Source organism: Aristolochia californica, unplaced genomic scaffold, assembly GCF_029961685.1.
Source record: "Aristolochia californica isolate CCGP_79_NKW_82.1479 unplaced genomic scaffold, dmAriCali1.0.hap1 SCAF_4, whole genome shotgun sequence".
NCBI classification, from domain to species: Eukaryota; Viridiplantae; Streptophyta; class Magnoliopsida; order Piperales; family Aristolochiaceae; genus Aristolochia; species Aristolochia californica.
The window spans coordinates 16,113,838-16,134,605 of record NW_027182103.1 but is presented as its reverse complement, the minus strand read 5'-3'; positions in this window follow the sequence as shown (position 1 = coordinate 16,134,605).

Sequence of the window (20,768 nt, the reverse complement as noted above, 5' to 3'; positions counted from 1 at the left end):
ATCATGTATAATGGGCTAAATTTATGTAAGGAATGACTTATGGATTGGGAGTCAACACTCAGTTAAAAATCCCCCACCTCCCCCTTCTCCCAACGATTGCAGAACCTGATATATAAAAACTAAAAAGAGTTTACAATCCCTAAAACTTATAGAAAGTTTTTGGAATTATCTCTCTCTAAATTTTTGCATTGTGCATTTCCATTTTAGATGTTTACATTTTTTTTAAATCAAAACTTGATTTTTCACTTTCCCTTCATCTCGTAAAAAAAAAAGTCATAAAAGCAAAAAGATCACAACCAAATGAAAATTTTACTATTTATGTATGGAAAGACTTTAAAGCAATAAAAAAATGTAGATAAAGAAAATTTATTCACACACCACAAATGAACACAAAATTTTTTTTATCCAAGTTTGGGAAATTCCACTAGTTCCATCCTAATAGCTCAGAATGTTTATAAGATAGAAATTTTTCCACACATGTTTTAAAACATGGATATGCATGCTTGAAACATGTTAAAGATGCAAATGACCTATGGATCCAAACCTTTTAAAGAGAATAAAATTAAATTCTCAAGTGCACGTGCAGTGGGATATTTAACTGAGTCAAACAAGCCATTATTTTACCCATTTACAAAAAGCTGACCTAACTATCATAGAAGATTTCAAAGTGATTTATCATGTGTAATAGGCTATATTTTTGTAAGGAATGATTTTTAGATATGGAGTCAACAAACAGTTAAAAATCCCCCGCCTCCCCTTTTTCCCGACGATTGCAAAACCAGATTGATAAAAACTAAAAAGAGTTTAGAATCCCTAGAAATTACTGACACATTTTCGAATTCTCTCTCTCTACATTTGTTCATTGTGCATTTCTAGTTGAGATGTATACTTTTTTCTTAAATCTAAACTTGAGTTTGCACTTTCCCTCATCTCGTAAAGAAAAAAAGAGATAAAAGGCAAATAGATCACAACAAAATGAAAATTTTAGAATTTATGTATGGATAGAATTTATAGCATAACAAATGTAAGGAAATAAAATTTAATCACACACCACAAATGAACACAAAAGTTTTGTTATCCAAGTTGGGGAAATTCCTTGTGTTCAACCCAAATAGCTCAGAATTTTATAGGAAAGAGATTTTTTTACACATGTTTCAAAAAATGGATATGCATTCTTGAAACATATTAAAGATGCAAATGACCTATTGATACAAACCTTTTAAAGAGAATAACATTAAATGGTCAAGAGAACGTGTGGTGGGATATTTACCCTAGTGAAACAAGCCGTTATTTTTCCCATTTACAAAAAGGTGACCTAACGATCATAGATGATTGTAAAGTGATTTATCATGTGTAACGGACTATATATATGTAAGGAATGACTTAAGGATTTGGAGTCAACACACAGTTAAAAATCACCCATCTCCCCTTTTTCTCGACGATTATAGAACCTGATATATAAAAACTAAAAAGAGTTTACAATCCCTAGAAATTACGGACACTTTTTCAAATTCTCTCTCTCTACATTTGTGCATTGTGCATTTCCAGTTGAGATGTATACTTTTTTCTTAAATCAAAACTTGAGTTTTCACTTTCCCATCATGTCGTCAACTAAAAAAAAAGATATAAGGCAAATAGATCACAAAAAAATGAAAATTTTAGAATTTATGTATGTATAGAATTTATAGCAATAAAAAATGTAAGGAAAGAAAATTTATTCACACACCACAAATGAATGAAAAAGTTTTGTTATCCAAGTTGGGGAAATTCCTTTTGTTCAACCCAAATAGCTCAAAATTATATAAGAAAGAGATTTTTCTACACATTTTTTAAAAAATGGATATGCATTCTTGAAACATGTTAAAGATGAAAATGACTATGGATCCTAACCTTTTAAAGAGAATAACATTAAATTCTCAAGTGAACGTGTGGTGGGATATTTAGCCAAGTCAAACGACCATTATTTTCCCCATTTACAAAAAGCGGACCTAACGATCATAGATGATAGTAAAGTCATTTATCATATGTAACGGGCCATATTTATGAAAGGAATTACTTATGAATTGGGAGTTAACACTCAGTTAAAAATCCCCCGCCTCCCCCTTTTCCCAACGATTGCAAAACCTGATATATAAAAAACTAAAAAGAGTTTACAATCCCTAAAAATTACAGACACTTTTTGGAATTATCTCTCTCTACCTTTGTGCATGGTGCATTTTCATTTTAGATGTTTACTTTTTTCTTAAATCAAAACTTGAGTTTTCACTTTCCCTTCATCTCGTTAAAAAAAAAAGAGATAAAAGGAAAATAGATCACAACAAAATGAAAATTTTAGAGTTTATGCATGGAAATAATTTAACACAATAAAAAAATTTAGATAAAGAAAATTTATTCACACACCACAAATGAACACAAAAGTTTTGTTATCCAAGTTTGGTAAATTCCTCTAGATCCACCCTAATAGCTCGGAATTTTTATAAGGTAGAGATTTTTCTACACATGTTGCTAAAAATGGATATGCATGCTTGAAACATGTTAAAGATGCATATGACCTATGGATCCAAACCTTTTAAAGAGAATAACATTAAATTATCTAGTGAAAGTGTGGTGTGATATTTACCCGAGTCAAACCAGCCACTATTTAGCCCATTTACAAAATGCTGACCTAACGATCATAGATGATTTTAAAGTAATTTATCATGCGTAACGGTCTATATTTTTGTAAGGAATGACTTATTGGAGTCATCACACAGTTTAAAATCCCCCGCCTCCGTGTTTTTCCCAACGATTCCAGAACCAGATATATAAAAACTAAAAGAGTTCTCAATCCCTAGAAATTACTGACACTTTTTGGAATTCTCTCTCTTTACATTTGTGCATTGTGGATTTCTAGTTAAAATGTATACTTTTTTCTTAAATCAAAACTTGAGTTTTCACTTTTCCATCATCTCGTAAACAAAAAAAGAGATAAAAGGCAAATTGATCTCAACAAAATGAAAATTATAGAATTTTTGTATGGATAGAATTTATAGCAAAACAAAAAGGAAATAAAATTTATTCACACACCACAAATCAACACAAAAGTTTTGTTATCCAAGTTGGGGAAATTCCTTATGTTCAACCCAAATAGCTCAGAATTTTATAAGAAAGAGATTTTTCCACACAAGTTTTAAAAAATGGATAAGCATTTTTGAAACATATTAAAGATGCAAATGACCTATGGATCCAAACCTTTTAAAGAGAACGACATTAAATGCTCACGAGAACGTGCAGTGGGATATTTACCTGAGTCAAACAAGCAATTATTTTGCCCATTTACAAAAAGCTGACCTAACGATCATAGATGATTGTAAAGTGATTTATCATGCATAACAGGCTATATATATGTGAGGAAGGACTTATGGATTGGGAGTCAACACTTAGTTAAAAATCCCCCGCCTTCCCCATTTCCCAACGATTGCAGAACCAAATATATAAAAACTAAAAAGAGTTAACAATCCCTAAAAATTACAGACACTTTTTGGAATTATCTCTCTCTACATTTCTGCATTGAGCATTTCCATTTTAGATGTTTACTTTTTTCTTAAATCAAAACTTGAGTTTTCATTTTCCCTTCATCACGTAAACAAAGAAAGAGATAAAAGTCAAATAGATGACAACAAAAAGAAAATTTTAGAGTTTATGTAAGGAAAGAATTTAAAGCAATAACAAATGTAAGTAAAAAAAATTTATTCACACACCACAAATGAACACAAAATTTTTTTTATCCAAGTTTAGGAAATTTCACTAGTTCAACCCTTTTACCTCGGAATTTTATAAGAAAGAGATTTTTCTACACTTGTTTTAAAAAATGGATATGCATGCTTGAAACATGTTAAAGAGGCAAATGACCTATGGATCCAAACCTTTTAAAGAGAATAACATTAAATTCTCAAGTGAACTTGCTGTGGGATATTTACCGGAGTCAAAGAAGTCATTCCTTTTGGCATTTACAAAAAGCTGACCTAACGATCATAGATGATTGTAAAGTGATTTATCATGCGTAACGGGCTATATTTTTGTAAGGAATTACTTATGGATTGGGAGTCAGCACTTAGTTAAAAATCACTCGCCTCCCCCTTTTCCAGATGATTGCAAAACCTCAAAATATAAAACTTAAAAAGAGTTTACAATCCCTAAAAATTACAGACACTTTTAGAATTATCTCTCTTTACATTTGTGCATTGTGCATTTCCATTTTAGATGTATACTTTTTTCTTAAATAAAAAATTGAGTGTTCAGTTTCCCTCATCTCGTAAACAAAAAAAGAGATAAAAGGCAAATATATCACGAAAAAATGAAATTTTTTTCAATTTATGTATGGATAGAATTTATAGCAATAAAAAATGTAAGGAAAGAAAATTTATTCACACACCACAAATGAACACAAAAGTTTGGTTATCCAATTTTGGGAAATTCCATTAGTTCAACACTTATAGCTCGGAATTTTATAAGAAAGAGATTTTTTAACACACTTTTTAAAAAATGGATGTGCATGGTTGAAACATGTTAAAGATGCAAATGACCTATGGATTCAAACCTTTTAAAAAGAATAACATTAAATTCTCAAGTGAACGTGCAGTGGGATATCTATCCGAGTCAAACAAGCCATTATTTTGTCCATTTACAAATAGCTGACCTAACGATCATAGATGATTGTAAAGTGACTTATCATGCGTAATGGGCTATATTTGTGTAAGAAATGACCTATGGATTGGGAGTCAACACTCAGTAAATAGTCCCCTGCATGCCCCTGTTCCCGATGATTGCAAAACCTTATATATAAAAACTAAAAATAGTTTAAAATCCCTAAAAGTTATAGACATTTTTTTGGAATTATCTCTCTCTACATTTGTGCCGTGTGCATTTCCATTTTAGATGTGTACATTTTTCTTAAATCAAAACTTGAGTTTTCACTTTCCCTGCATCTCGTAAAAAATTAAAAAGAGATTAAAGGCAAATAGATCACAACAAAACGAAAATTTTATAGTTTATATATGGAAAGAATTTAAAGCAATAAAAAATGTAAGTAAAGAAAATTTATTCATAAAAAACAAATGAACACAAAAGTTTTGTTATCCAAGTATGGGAAATTCCACAAGTTCAACCCTAATAGCTCGGATTTTTATAAGAAAGAGATTTTTCTACACTTGTTTTAAAAAATGGATATGCATACTTGAAACATGTTAAAGATGCAAATGACTTATAGAGCCAAACCTTTTAAAGAGAATAACATTAAATTTTCAAGTGAACTTGCGGTGGGATATTTACCCAAGTCAAACAAGCCATTATTTTTCCCTTTTACAAAAAGCTGACCTAACGATCATAGATGATTGTAAAGTGACTTATCATGCGTAACGGGCTATATTTTTGTAAGGAATGACTGGTGGATTGGGAGTCAACACTCAGTTAAAAATCCCTCGCCTCTCCCTTTTCCCGACGATTGCAGTATATTAAAACTAAAAAGAGTTTACAATCCCTAAAAATTATCAACACTTTTTGGAATTATCTCTGTTTACATTTTTGCATTGAGCATTTCCATTTTAGATGTATATTTTTTTCTTAAATCAAAACTTGAGTTTTCACTTTCCCTTCATCTCGTAAAGAAGAAAAGTGATCAAAGGTAAATAGATCACAACAAAATAAAAATTTTAGAGTTTATGTATCAAAATAATTTAAAACAATGACAAATGTAAGTAAAAAAAATTATTCACACACCACAAATGAACAAAAAATTTTTGTTATCCTAGTTTTTGACATTCCACTAGTTCAACCCTAAAAGCTTGGAATTTTATAAGAAAGAGATTTTTCTACACATGTTTTTAAAAATGGATATGCATGCTTGAAAGATGTTAAAGATGCAAATGACCTATGGATCCAAACCTTTTAAAGAGAATAACATTAAACTCTCAAGTGAACGTGTGTTGGGATATTTACCAGAGTCAAAAAAGCCATTATTTCGCCCATTTACAAAACACAGACCGAACGATCATAGATGATTGTAAAGTGACTTATCATGCGTCATTGGCTATATTTTGCAAGGAATGACTTATGGATTGGGAGTCAACACTCAGTTAAAAATCCTCCGCCTCCCCCTTTTCCTATGATTGCAGTACCTAATATTTAAAAACTAAAAAGATTTTACAATCCCTAAAAAATACTGACACTTTTTTGAGTTATCTCTCTCTACATTTGTGCGTTGTCCATTTCCATATTAGATGTATACTTTTTTCTTAAATCAAAACTTGAGTTTTCACTTTCCCTTCATCTCGTAAACAAAAAAAGAGATAAAAGGCAAATAGATCACAACAAAATGAAAATTTTAGAGCTTATGTATGGAAATAATTTAAAGCAATAAAAAAATGTAGATAAAGAAAATTTATTCACACACCACAAATGAACACAAAATTTTTGTTATCCAAGTTTGGGAAATTCCACTCGTCAACCCTAATAGCTCGGAATTTTTATAAGATAAAGATTTTTCTACACATGTTTTAAAAAATGGATGTGCAAGCTTGAAACATGTTAAAGATGCAAATGATCATTCAAATCTTTTAAAGAATATAACATTAAATTATCAAGTGAACGTGCGGTGGGATATTTACCCGAGTCAAAAAAGCCATTATTTTGCCCATTTCCAAAAAGTTGACTTAATGATCAGAGATGATTCTAAAGTATCACGCATAACAGGCTATATTTTTCTATGGAATGACTTAAGGATTGGGAGTCGACACTCAGTTAAAAATCCCATGCATCCTTCTTTTCCTCACGATTGTAAAACCTGATATATAAAAACTAAAAAGAGTTTACAATCCCTAAAAATTACAGAAACTTTTTGGAAATATCTCTCTCTACATTTATGCATTGTGATTTTCCATTTTAGATGTACATTTTTTTTAAATCAAAACTTGATTTTTCACTTTGCCTTCATCTCGTAAACAAAAAAAGAGATAAAGGCAAAAAGATCAGAACAAAATGAAAATTTTAGAGTTTAAGTATGAAAATAATTTAATGCAATAAACAAATGTAAGTAAAGAAAATTTATTCACACACCAAAAATGAAGACCAAAGTTTTGTTATGACAGTTTGGGAAATTCCTCAAGTTCAAACTTAATAGCTCAGAATATTATAAGAAAAGGATTTTTGTAAAATTGTTTTAAATAATGGATATGCATGTTTAAAACATGTTAAAGATGCAAATGACCTTTGGATCCAATCCTTTTAAAGAGAGTAACATTAAATTCTCAAGTGAAGGTGCGGTGGGATATTTACCCGAGTCAAACAAGCCATTATTTTGCCCATTTACAAAAAGTTGACCTAACGATCATATATGATTGTAAAGTGATTTATCATGCATAACGGGCCATATTTTTTTACGAAAAGACATGTGGATTGGGAGTAAACACTCACTTAAACATCCCCCACCTCCCCCTTTTCCCGACGATTGCATAACCAGATATATAAAAACTAAAAAGAGTTTACAATACCTAAAAATTCCTGAAACTTTTTGGAATTATCTCTCTCTACATTTGTGCATTGTGTATTTCCATTTTAGATGTTTATTTTTTTCTTAAATCAAAACTTGAGTTTTCACTTTTCGTTTATCTTGTAAACAAAAAAAGAGATAAAAGACAAATAGATCACTAAAAAATGAAAATTTTAGAGTTTATGTATGGAAAGAATTTAAAGCAATAAAAAATATTATGTCAATAAATTTTATTCATACACCACCAATGAACACAAAAGTTTTGTTATCCAAGTTTGGGAAATTCGACTAGTTCAATCCTAATAGCTCAGAATTTTATAAGAAAGTGATTTCTCTACACATGTTTTCAAAAATGGATATGCATACTTGAAACATGTTAAAGATGCAAATAACCTATGGATCCAAACCTTTTAAAGAGAATAACATTAAATTCTCAAGTGAAGGTGGGGTGGGAAATTTACCGGAGTCAAACAAGCAATTATTTTTCCCATTTACAAAAAGCTGACCTAGCGATCATAGAATATTGTAAAGTGATTTATCATGCGAAAAAGCTATATTCTTGTAAGGAATGACTTATGGATTTGGAGTCAACACTCAAATAAAAATCCCCCACCACCCCCTTTTCCCGACGATTGCAGAATTGATATATAAAAACAAAAAAGAGTTTACAATCCCTAAAAATTACTGACACTTTTTGGAATTACCTCTCTCTACATTTGTGCATTGTGTATTTCCATTTTAGATACATACTTTTTTCTTAAACCAAAACTTGAGTTTTCAATTTCCCTTCATCTCGTAAACAAAAAAAGAGATAAAACTCATAGATCACAAGAAAATGCTAATTTTACAGTTTATGTATGGAAAGAATTTAAAGCAAAAAACAAGTGTAAGTAAAAAATATTTATTCACACACCACAACTGAAAAGTTTTGTTATCCATGTTTGGGAAATTCCACTAGTTCAACCCCAGTAGCTCGGAATTTTATATGAAAGTGATTTTTCTAAACATGTTTAAAAAAATGGATATACATGCTTCAAACATGTAAAAGATGCAAATGACCTATGGATCCAAACCTTTTAAAGAGAATAACATTAAATTCTCAAGTGAAGGTGCGGTGGAAAATTTACTGGACTCAAACAAGCCATTATTTTTCCCATTTACAAAAAGCGGACCTAACGATTATAGATGATTGTAAAGTGATTTATCATGCGAAAAAGGGCTATATTTTTTTATGGAATGACTTATGGATTGGGAGTCACCACTCAGATAAAAATCCCCCGACATCCCCTTTTCCTGGCTATTGCAGAATCTGATATATAAAAACAAAAGAGAGTTAACAATCCATAAAAATTAGAGATACTTTTTTGGAATTACCTCTCTCTACATTTGTGCATATTTTTTTCTTAAACCAAAACTTGAGTTTTCAATTTCCCTTCATCTCCTAAACAAAAAAAGAGATAAAAGGCATATCGATCACAAGAAAATGCAAATTTTATAGTTTATGTATGGAAAGAATTTAAAGCAATAAACAAATGTAAGTAAAAAAACATTTATTCACACACCAGAAATGAAAAGTTTAATTATCCAAGTTTGGGAAATTCCACTAGTTCAACCCTGATTGCTCGGAATTTTATAAGAAAAAGATTTTTCTAAACATGTTTTTAAAAATGGATATGCATGCTTGAAACATGTTAAAGATGTAAAGGACCTATGGATCCAAACCTTTTAAAGAGAATAACATTAAATTCTCAAGTGAACGTGCAATGGGATATTTACCCGAGTCAAACAAGACATTATTTTGCCCATTTACAAAAAGCGGGCCTACCGATCATAGATGATTGTAAAGTGATTTATCACGCGTAACGGGCAATATTTTTGTAAGGGCTGACTGATGGATTTTGGTGTCAACACTCAGTTAAAAATCCCCCTCCTCCCTCTTTTCCCAACGATTGTAGAACTTGATATATAAAAACTAAAAAGAGTTTACAATCCCTTAAAATTATGGACACTTTTTGGAATTATCTCTCACTACATTTGTGCATTGTGCATTTCCATTTTAGATATATACTTTTTTCTTAAATCAAAAATTGAATTTTCAATTTCCTTTCACTTCGTAAATAAAAAAAGAGATAAAAGGCAAATAGATCACAACAAAATAAAAATTTTAGAATTTATGTATGTTAAGCAATAAAAAAATATAAGTAAAGAAAATTTATTCACACACCACAAATGAACACAAAAGTTTTGTTATCCAAGTTTGGGAAATTCCACTAGTTCAACCCTAATAGCTCGGAATTTTATTAGAAAGAGATTTTTTTACACATGTTTTCAAAAATGGATATGCATGCTTGAAACATGTTAAAGATGAAAATGACCAAAGGATCCAATTCTTTTAAAGTGAATAACATAAAATTATCAACTGAAGGTGCGGTGGGATATTTACCCGAGTAAAATAAACCATTATTTTGCCCATTTACTAAAAGCTAACCTAACGATCATAGATGATTGTAAAGTGATTTATCATGCATAATGGGCTATATTTTTGTATGGAATGACTTATGGATTGTTAGTCAACACTCTGTAAAAATTCACCCGCCTCCCCCTTTTCCCGACGATTGTTGAACCTGATATAGAAAAAGTTAAAAGACTTTACAATCCCTAAAAATTACAGACACTTTTTTGAATTATCTCTCTCTACATTTTTGCGGTGTGCATTACAATTTTAGATGTATACTTTTTTCTTAAATCAAAACTTGACTTTTCACTTTCCCTTCATCTCGTAAACAAAAAAAGAGATAATAGGCAAATAGATCACAACAAAATGAAAATTTTAGAGTTTATGTATAGAAAGAATTTAAAGCAATAAACAAATGTTATTAAAGAAAATTTATTCACGCACCACAAATAAACACAAAAGTTTTGTTATCCAAGTTTGGGATATTCCACTAGTTCAACCCTAATAGGTCGGAATTTTATAAGAAATAGATTCTAAAAATATTTTAAAAAATGGATATGCATGACATTAAATTCTCAAGTGAACGTGAGGTGGGATAATTACCCAAGCCAAACATGCCATTATTTTTCTCATTTAAAAAAAGCTTACCTAACGATCATAGGTGATTGTAAAGTGATTTAACATGTGTCACATGCTATGTTTTTGTAACGAATAACTTTTGGATTAAGAGTTGCCACGCAATTAAAATTCCCCCGCCTCCTTCTTTTCCCAACCTTTGCAAAACCTGATATATAAAAACTAAAAAGAGTTTACAATCCCTAAAAATTAGAGACATTTTTAGGAATTATCTCTCTCTATATTTGTGCATTGTGCATTTCAATTTTAGATGTATACTTTTTTATTAAATAAAAACTTGAGTTTTCACTTTCCCTTCATCTTGTAAACAAAAAAAGAGATAAAAGGCAAAAAGATCACAACAAAATGAAAATTTAAGAGTTTATCTATGGAAACAATTTAAAGCAATAAAAATTTACATAAAGAAAATTTATTCACACACTACAAATGAACACAAATTTTTTGTTATCCAAGTTTAGGAAATTCCTCTAGTTCAACCCCAACAGCTCAGAATTTTATAAGTAAGAGATTTTTCTACACATGTTTTAAAAAAAGGATATGCATGCATGAAACATGTTAAAGATGCAAATGACCTATGCATCGAAACCTTTGAAAGAGAATAACAAGAAATTCTCAAGTGAACTTGCGGACGGATATTTATTTACCCGAGTCAAACAAGCCATTATTTTACCCATTTTCAAAAAGCTGACCTAATGATCATAGATGATTGTACTATGATTTCTCTTGCGTAATGGGCTATAGTTGTGTAAGGAATGACTTATGGATTAGGAGTCAAAGCTCAGTTAAAAATCCTCCGCCTCCCCCTTTTCCCAACGATTGCAGAATCTGATATATAAAAACGAAAAAAAATTTAAAATCCCTAAATATTATAGACACTATTTGGAATTATCTCTCTCTACATATTTGCATTGTGCATTTCAATTTTAGATGTATACTTTTTTCTTAAATCAAAACTTGAGTTTTCACATTACCTTCATCTAGTAAACAAAAAAAGAGATGAAGGCAAATAGATCACAACAAAATGAAAATTTCAGAGTTTATGTATGGAAAAAATTTAAAGCAACAACAAATGTAAGTAAAGAAAATTAATTCACCCACCACAAATGAACAAAAATGTTTTGTTATCCAAGTTTGGGAAATTCCACCAGTTCAACCTTAATAGCTCGGAATTTTTTCAGAAGGAGATTTTTCTACACATGTTTTAAAAAATGGATATGCATGCTAGAAACATGTTAAAGATGCAAATGACCTATGGATCCAAACCTTTTAAAGAGAATAACATTAAATTATCAAGTGAATGTGCGCTGGGATATTTACCCGAGTCAAACATGCCATTATGTTGCCCATTTGAAAAAATCTGACCTTATGATCATAGATGATTGTAAAGAGATTTATCATGCGTTACATGCTATTTTTTTTAGGGTTGACTTATGGATTGGGGGTCAACGGTCAGTTAAAAATCCCCCGCCTCCCCCTTTTCCTGTCAATTGCAGAACCTGATATATAAAAACAAAAAAAGAGTTTACAATCCCTAAAAATTATAGACACTTTTTGGAATTATCTCTCTCTACATTTGTGCATTGTGAATTTCCATTTAGTTTTTTCTTAAATAAAAATTTGTGTTTTCACTTTCCCTTCATCTCGTAAAAAAAAAAAGAGATAAAAGGCAAATAGATTGCAACAAAATGAAAAGTTTAGAGTTTATGTATAGGAAGCATTTAAAGCAATAAACAAATGTAAGTAAAGAAAATTTATTCACACACCACAAACGAACACAAAAGTTTTGTTGTACAAGTTTGGGAAATTCCGCAAGTTCAACTTTAATAGCTCGGAATTTTATAAGAAAGAGATTTTTCTACACATGTTTTAAAAAATGGATATGCATGCTTGAAACATGTTAAAGATGCAAATGTCCTATGGATCCAAACCTTTTAAAGTGAATAACATTAAATTCTCAAGTGAACGTGCGGTGGGATATTTACCCGAGTCAAACAAGCCATTATTTTGCCAATTTACAAAAAGCTGACCTAACGATCATAGATGATTGTAATATGATTTATCATGTATAACTGGCTATATTTTTGTAAGGAATGACTTATAGATTGGTAGTCACTCCTCAGTTACAAATCCCATGCCTCCCCCATTTCCCAACGATTACAGAACTTGATATATAAAAACTAAAAAGAGTTCACAATCCTTAAAAATTACAGAAATTTTTTGGAATTATCTCTCCCAACATTTGTGCATTGTGCATTTCCATTTTAGATGTGTAATTTTTTCTAAAACCAAAACTTGAGTTATCACTTTCCCTTAATCTCGTAAACAAAAAAAGAGATAAAAGGCAAATAGATCACAACAAAATGAAAATTTTAGAGTTTATGTATGGAATGAATTTAAATCAATAAACAAATTTAAGTAAATAAAATTTATTCACTCAGCACAAATGAAACCAAAATTTTTATTATCTAAGTTTGGGATATTCCACTAGTTCAACCCTAACAGCTCGAAATTTTATAAGAAAGAGATTTTTCTACACATGTTTTTAAAAATGGATATACATGCTTGAAATATGTTAAAGATGCAAATGGCCTATGGATCCAAATATTTTAAAGAGAATAACATTAAATTCTCAAGTGAACGTGCCGTGGGATATTTACCCGAGTCAAATAAGCAATTATTTTGCTTATTTACAAAAAGCTAACCTAACGATCATAGATGATTGTAAAGTGATTTATCATACGTAACGGCTATATTTTTGTAAGTAATGACTGAAGGATTAGGAGTCAACACTCAGTTCAAAATCCCCAGCCTCCCCCTTTTCCCGATGTTTGCAAAACCTGATATATTGAAACTAAAAAGAGTTAACAATCCGTAAAAATCACAGTCACATTTTGGAATTAACTCTCTCTAAATCTATACATTGTCCATTTCCATTGTAGATGTATACTTTTTTTCTTAAAAAAAAACTTGAGTTTTCACTTTTTCTTCATCTCGTAAACAAAAAAGAGATAAAAGGCAAATAGATCACCACAAAATGAAAATTTTCGAGTTTATGTATGGAAAGAATTTAAAGCAATAAACAAATTTAAGTAAAGAAAATTTATTCACACATCACAAATGAACACAAAAGTTTTGTTATCCAAGTTTGGGAAATTCCACTAGTTCAACCTTAATAGCTCGAAATTTTATAAGAAAGAGATTTTTCTACACATGTTTTTAAAAATGGATCTGCATGCTTGAAACATGTTAATGATGCAAATGCCCTATGGATCCAAACCTTTTAAAGAGAATAACACTAAATTCTCAAGTGAACGTGCGATGGAATATTTACCCGAGTCAAATAAGCCATTATTTTGCCCATTTACAAAAAAATGACCTAATGATCATAGATGATTGTAAAGTGATTTATCATGCACTATGGGCTATATTTTTGTAAGGATTGACTTATGGATTGGGAATCAACACTCGGTTAAAATTCCCCTGCCTCCCCCTTTTCCCAACGATTGCAGAACCTGATATATGTCAACAAAAAATGAGTTTACAATCCCTAAAAATTACAGACACCTTTTGGCATTATCTATCTCTACATTTGTGCATATTTCCATTTTAGATGTAAACTTTTTTCTTAAATCATAACTTGAGTTTTCACTTTCCCTCCATCTCGTAAACAAAAAAGATATAAAAGGCAAATAGATCACAACAAAATGAAATTTTAGAGTTTATGTATGGGAAGAATTTAAACAATAAAAAAATTTAACTAAATAAAATTTATTCACACACCACAAACAAACTCAAAAGTTTTATTATCCAAGTTTGGAAAATTCCACTTGTTCAACCCTAATCGGAATTTTATAAGAAAGAGATTTTTGTAAACATGTTTTAAAAAATGGATATGCATGCCTGAAACATGTTAAAGATGCAATTGAACTATGGATCCAAACCTTTTAAAGAGAATAACATGAAATTCTCAAGTAAACGCGCGACCTGATATTTACCCGAGTCAAACAAGCCATTATTATGCCCATTTACTAAAAGTTGACCTAACGATCATAATTCATTTTCATATGATTTATTTTGCGTAACTGGCTATATTTTTGTAAGGAATCACTTATAGATTAGGAGTGAACACTTAGTTAAAAATCCCCTGACTCCGCCTTTTCTCGATGATTGCAGAACCTGATATATAAAAACTAAAATTTTTTTATAATCTCTAAATATTACAGACACTTTTTGGAATTATCTCTTTCTATATATTTGCATTATGCATTTCAATTTTAGATGTATACTTTTTCCTTAATCAAAACTTGAGTTTTCACATTACCTTCATCTCGTAAACAAAATAGAGATAAAAGGCGAATAGATCACAGCAAAATGAAAATTTTAGAGTTTAAGTATGGAAAAAATTTAAACCAATAACAAATGTAAGTAAATAAAATTAATTCACACACCACAAATGAACAAAAATGTTTTGTTATCCAAGTTTGGGAAATTCCACTAGTTCAACCTTAATAGCTCGGAATTTTCTAAGAAGGAGATTTTTCTACACATGTTTTAAAAAATGGATATGCATGCTTGAAACTTGTTAAAGATGTAAATGATTATGGAGCCAGACCTTTTAAAGAGAATAACATTAAATTCTCAAGTGAACGTGCGGTGGGTTATTTACTCGAGTCAACCATGCCATTATTTTGCGCATTTAAAAAAAGCTGACCTTATGATCATAGATGATCGTAAAGTGATATATTTTTGTAAGGAATGACTTATGGATTGGGAGTCAACACTCAGTTAAAAATCCCCCGCCTCCCGCTTTTCCCGACGATTGCAGAACCTGATATACAAAGAATTTATGTATGGAAAGAATTTAAAGCAATAACAAATCTATGTAAAGAAAATTTATACACATACCACAAATGAACACAAAAGATTTCATATCCAAGTTTTGGAAATTCCACTAGTTCAACCCTAATAGCTCGGAAATTTATAAGAAACAGATTTTTCTACACATGTCTTAAAAAAGGGATATGCATGCTTTTTAAAGAGAATAACATTAAAGCCCAAGTGAATGTGCGGTGGGATATTTATCCGGGTCAAACAAGCCATTATTTTTCCCATTTACAAAAACCTGACCTAACGATCATAGATGATTGTAAAGTGATTTATCATGCGTAACGGGCTATATTTTTTTAACGAACGACTTATGGATTGGGAGTCAACACTTAGATACAAATCATCCGCCTGCCCCTTTTCCCGACGATTGCAGAACCTGAAATATAAAAACTAAAAAGAGGTTTACAATCCCTAAACATTACAGACACTTTTTGGAATTATCTCTCTCTACATTTGTGCATTGGGCATTTCCATTCTCTCTCTACAAAATGAAAATTTTTGAGTTTATGTATTTAATGATTTAAAAGCAATAACAAATGTAAGTAAAGAAAATTTATTCACACACCACAAATGAAGACAAAAGTTTTGTTATCCAAGTTTCAGAAAATCCACTAGTTCAACCCTAAGAGCTCGAAATTTTATTATAAAGAGATTTTTCTACACATGTTTTAAAAAATGGATATGCATGCTTGAAACTTGTTAAAGATGCAAATGAACTATTGATCCAAACCTTTTAAAGAGAATAACATGAAATTCCCGAGTGAATGTGCGGTGGGATATTTATCAAGTCAAACAAGCCATTATTTTGTCATTTACAAAAAACTGACCTAACGATCGTATATGATTGCAAAGAAATTTATCATGCGTAACGGGCTATATTTTTTAAAGGAATGACTTATGGATTGGGAGTCAACACATCAGTTAAAAATCCCCAGCCTCCCCCTTTTCTCGATGATTGCTTAACCTGATATGTAAAAACTAAAAAGAGTTTACAATCCCTAAAAATTGAAGACACTTTTACGAATTATCTCTGTATACATTTGTGCCTTGTGAATTTCCATTTTAGATGTATACTTTTTTCTTAAATCAAAACTTGATTTTTCACTTTTCCTTCATCTCGTAAACTAAAAAAAGAGATAAAAGGCAAGCAAAACAAAACCAAATGAAAATTTTAGAGTTTATGTATGAAAAGAATTTAAAGCAATAACAAATTTATGTATAGAAAATTTATTCACACAACGCAAATGAACACAAAATTTTTGTTGTCCAAGTTAGGAAAATTCCACTAGTTCAACCCTAATAGCTCGGAGTTTTATTAGAAAGAGAATTTTATACACTTTTTTAAAAAAATGGACATGCATCCTTGAAACATGTTAAAGATGCAAATGAACTAGTGATCCAAACCTTTTAAAGAGAATAACATTAAATTCACAAGTGAAGGTGCGGTGGGATATTTACCCCAGTGAAACAAGCCTTTATTTTGCCCATTTACCAAAAGCTCACCTAACGATCATAGATGATTGTAAAGTGATTTATCATGCGTAACGGACTATATTTTTTAAAGGAATGACTTATGGATTGGGAGTCAACACTCGGTTAAAAATCCCCCGCCTCCCCCTTTTCCCAATGATTGCAGAACGTGATATATAAAAAAGAAAAAGAGTTTACAATCCCTAAAAATTATAGACACTTTTTATAATTATCTCTCTCTACTTTTGTGCATTGTGCATTTCCATTTTAGATGTATACTTTTTTCTTAAATCAAAACTAGAGTTTTTGCTTTCCCTTCATCTTGTATAAAACAAAGAGATTAATGGCAAATAGATCACAACAAAATAAAAATTTTAGAGCTTATGTATGGAAAAAGTTTAAAGCAAGAAAAAATGTAAGTAAAGAAAATTTATTTACACACCACAAATGAACACAAAAGTTTTATTATCCAGGTTTGGAAAATTCCACTAGTTCAACTCTAATACTCGGAATTTTATAAGAAAAAGATTTTTCTACACATGTTTTAAAAAATGGATATGCATGCTTGAAACATGTTAAAGATGCAAGTGACCTATGAATCCAAACCTTTTAAGGAGAATAACATTAAATTCCCATGTACACATGCAGTGGAATATTTACCCGAGTCAAACAAGCCATTATTTTGCCCATTCATGAAAAGCAGACCTAACGATCATAGATGATTGTAAAGTGATTTATCTTGTGTAACGGGCTATATTTTTGAAAGGAATAACTTTTGGATTGGTAGTCGACACAAAGTTAAAAAACCTCCACATCCTCCTTTTCCCGACGATTGCGGAACCAGATATAGAAAAACTAAAAAGAGTTTACAATACCTAAAATTACAAACACTTTTTGGAATTATCTCTCTCTACATTTGTGCATTGTGCATTTCCATTTTACATGTATACTTTTTTCTTAAAGAAAAACTTGAGTTTTCACTTTCCCTTCATCTCGTAAACAAAAAAAGAGATAAAAGGCAAATGGATCACAACAAAATGAAAATTTTAGAGTTTATCTATCGAAAGAATTTAAAGCAATAACAAATTTTAGTAAATAAAATTTATTCACACACCTCAAAAGAACGCAAAAGTTTTGTTATCCATGTTTGGGAAATTTCACTAGTTCAACCTTAATAGCTCGGAATTTTAAAAGAAAGAGATTTTTCTACACATTTTTAAAAAAATGGATATGCATGCTTTGAACTTGTTAAAGATTCAAATGACCTATCGATCAAATCCTTTTAAAGAGAATAACATTAAATTCCAAACTGAACGTGCGGTGGGTTATTTACCCGAATCAAACAAGCCATTATTTTGCCAATTTACAAGAAGCTGACCTAACGATCAAAGATGATTTCAGTTATTTATTATGTGTAAGGGGCTATATTTTTGTAAGGAATGACTTATGGATTGGGAGTCAACACTCAGTTAAAAATCCCTCACCTCCCCCTTTTCCCAACGATTGCAGAACCTAATTTATACAAACTAAAAAGAGTTTCCAATTCCTGAAAATTACAGACACTTTTTGGAACTATCTCTCTCTACTTTTATGCATTGTGCATTTCCATTTTAGATGTATATTTTTTTCTTAAATCTAAACTAGAGTTTTCACTTTCCCTTCATCTCATAAACAAAAAAAGAGTTAAAAGGCAAACATATCACAACAAAATGAAAATTTTAGAGGTTATGTATGGAAAGAATTTAAAGCATTAGCAAATGTAAGTAAAGAAAATTTATTCACAAACCTAAAATGAACACACAATTTTTGTTTTCCAAGTTTTGGAAATTGCACTAGTTCAACCCTAATAGCTCGGAATTTCATAAGAAAGAGATTTCTCTACACATGTTTTAAACAATGTATATGCATGCTTGGAACATGTTAAAGATGCAAATGACCCATGGATCCAAACCTTTAAAGAGAATAACATTAAATTCCCAAGTGAACGTGCGGTGGGATATTTACCCGAGTGAAACAAGTCATTATTTTTCCCATTTTCAAAAATTTTAACAATCACAGATGATTGTAAATGATTTATCATGCGTAACGTGCTATAATTTTTTAAGGAATGACTTATGGATTGGGAGTCAACACTCAGTTAAAAATCCCCCACCTCCCCCTTTTCCCGATGATTGCAGAACTTGATATATAAAAACTAAAAAGAGTTTACAATCCCTAAAAATTACAATCACTTTTTGGAATTATCTCTCTCTATATTTGTGCATTATGCATTTCCATTTAAGATGTGCACATTTTCTTAAATAAAAACTTGAGTTGTCACTTTCCTTTCATCTCGTAAAAAAAAAAAGAGAGAAAAGCAAATAGATCTCAACAAAATGAAATTTTAGAGTTTATGCATGGAAAGAATTTAAAGCAATAACAAATGTTAGTAAAGAAAATTTATTTACACACCACAAATGAACACAAAATTTTTGCTATCCAAGCTCTGGATATTCCACTAGTTCAACCCTAATAGCTCAGAATTTTATTAGAAAAAGAGATTTTTCAAAACATGTTTTAAAAAATAGATATGCATGTTGGAAACATGTTAAAGATGCAAATGACCTATGGATCCAAACCTTTTAAAGTGAATAACATTAAATTCCCAAGAAAACGTACTGTGGGATATTTACCAGAGTCAAACAAGCCATTATTTTGCTCATTTACAAAAAGCTGACCTAATGATCAAAGAGGATTTTAAAGTGATTTATCATGCGTAACAGGCTATATTTTTATAAGGAATGATTGATGGATTGGGAGTCAACACTTAGTTAAAAATCCCCCGCCTCCCCCTTTTCCCGACGATTGTAGAACCTGATATATAAAAACTAAAAAGAGTTTACAATCCTTAAAAATTACAGACACTTTTTGAAATTATCTCTCTACATTTGGGCATTGTACTTTTCCATTTTAGATGTATACTTTTTTCTTAAACCCAAACTTGAGATTTCACTTTCCGTTCATCTCGTAAACAAAAAAAGATATAAAAAGCAAATAGATCAGAACAAAATAAAAATTTTAGAGTTCTTGTATGCAAAGAATTTATAGCGATAACAAATGCAAGTAAAGAAAATTTATTCACACACCAGAAAGGAACACAAAAGTTTTGTTATCCAAGTTTGGGAAATTCCACTCGTTCAATCCTAATAGCTCGAAATTTTATAAGAAATAGATTTTTCTACACATGTTTTAAAAAATAGATATGCATGCTTGAAACATGTTAAACCTGAAAATGACCTATGGATCCAAACCTTTTAATGAGAATAACATTAAATCCCCAAGTGAACGTGTGGTGGGATATTTACCCGAGTCAAACAAGCCATTCTTTTGCTCATTTAGAAAAAGCTATCCTAACGATCATAGATGATTGTAAAGTGATTTATCATGGGTAACGGGCTATATTATTTTAAGGATTGCCTTATGGATTGGGACTCAACACTCAGTTAAAAATTCTCCACCTCCCCCTTTTCCCAACGATTGAAAAACCTTATATATAAAAACTAAAAAGAGTATACAATCCCTAAAAATTACTGACACTTTTTGGAATTATCTCTCTCTAAATTTGTGCATTGTGCAATTCCATTTTAGATGTACATTTTTTTATTAATTCAAAACTTGAGTTTTCACTTTCCCATCATCTCGTAAACAAAAAAGAAGATAAAAGGCAAATAAATCACAACAAAATGAAAATTTTAGAGTTGATGTATGGAAAGAATATAAAGCGATAACAAATGTAAGTAAAGAAAATTTATTCAC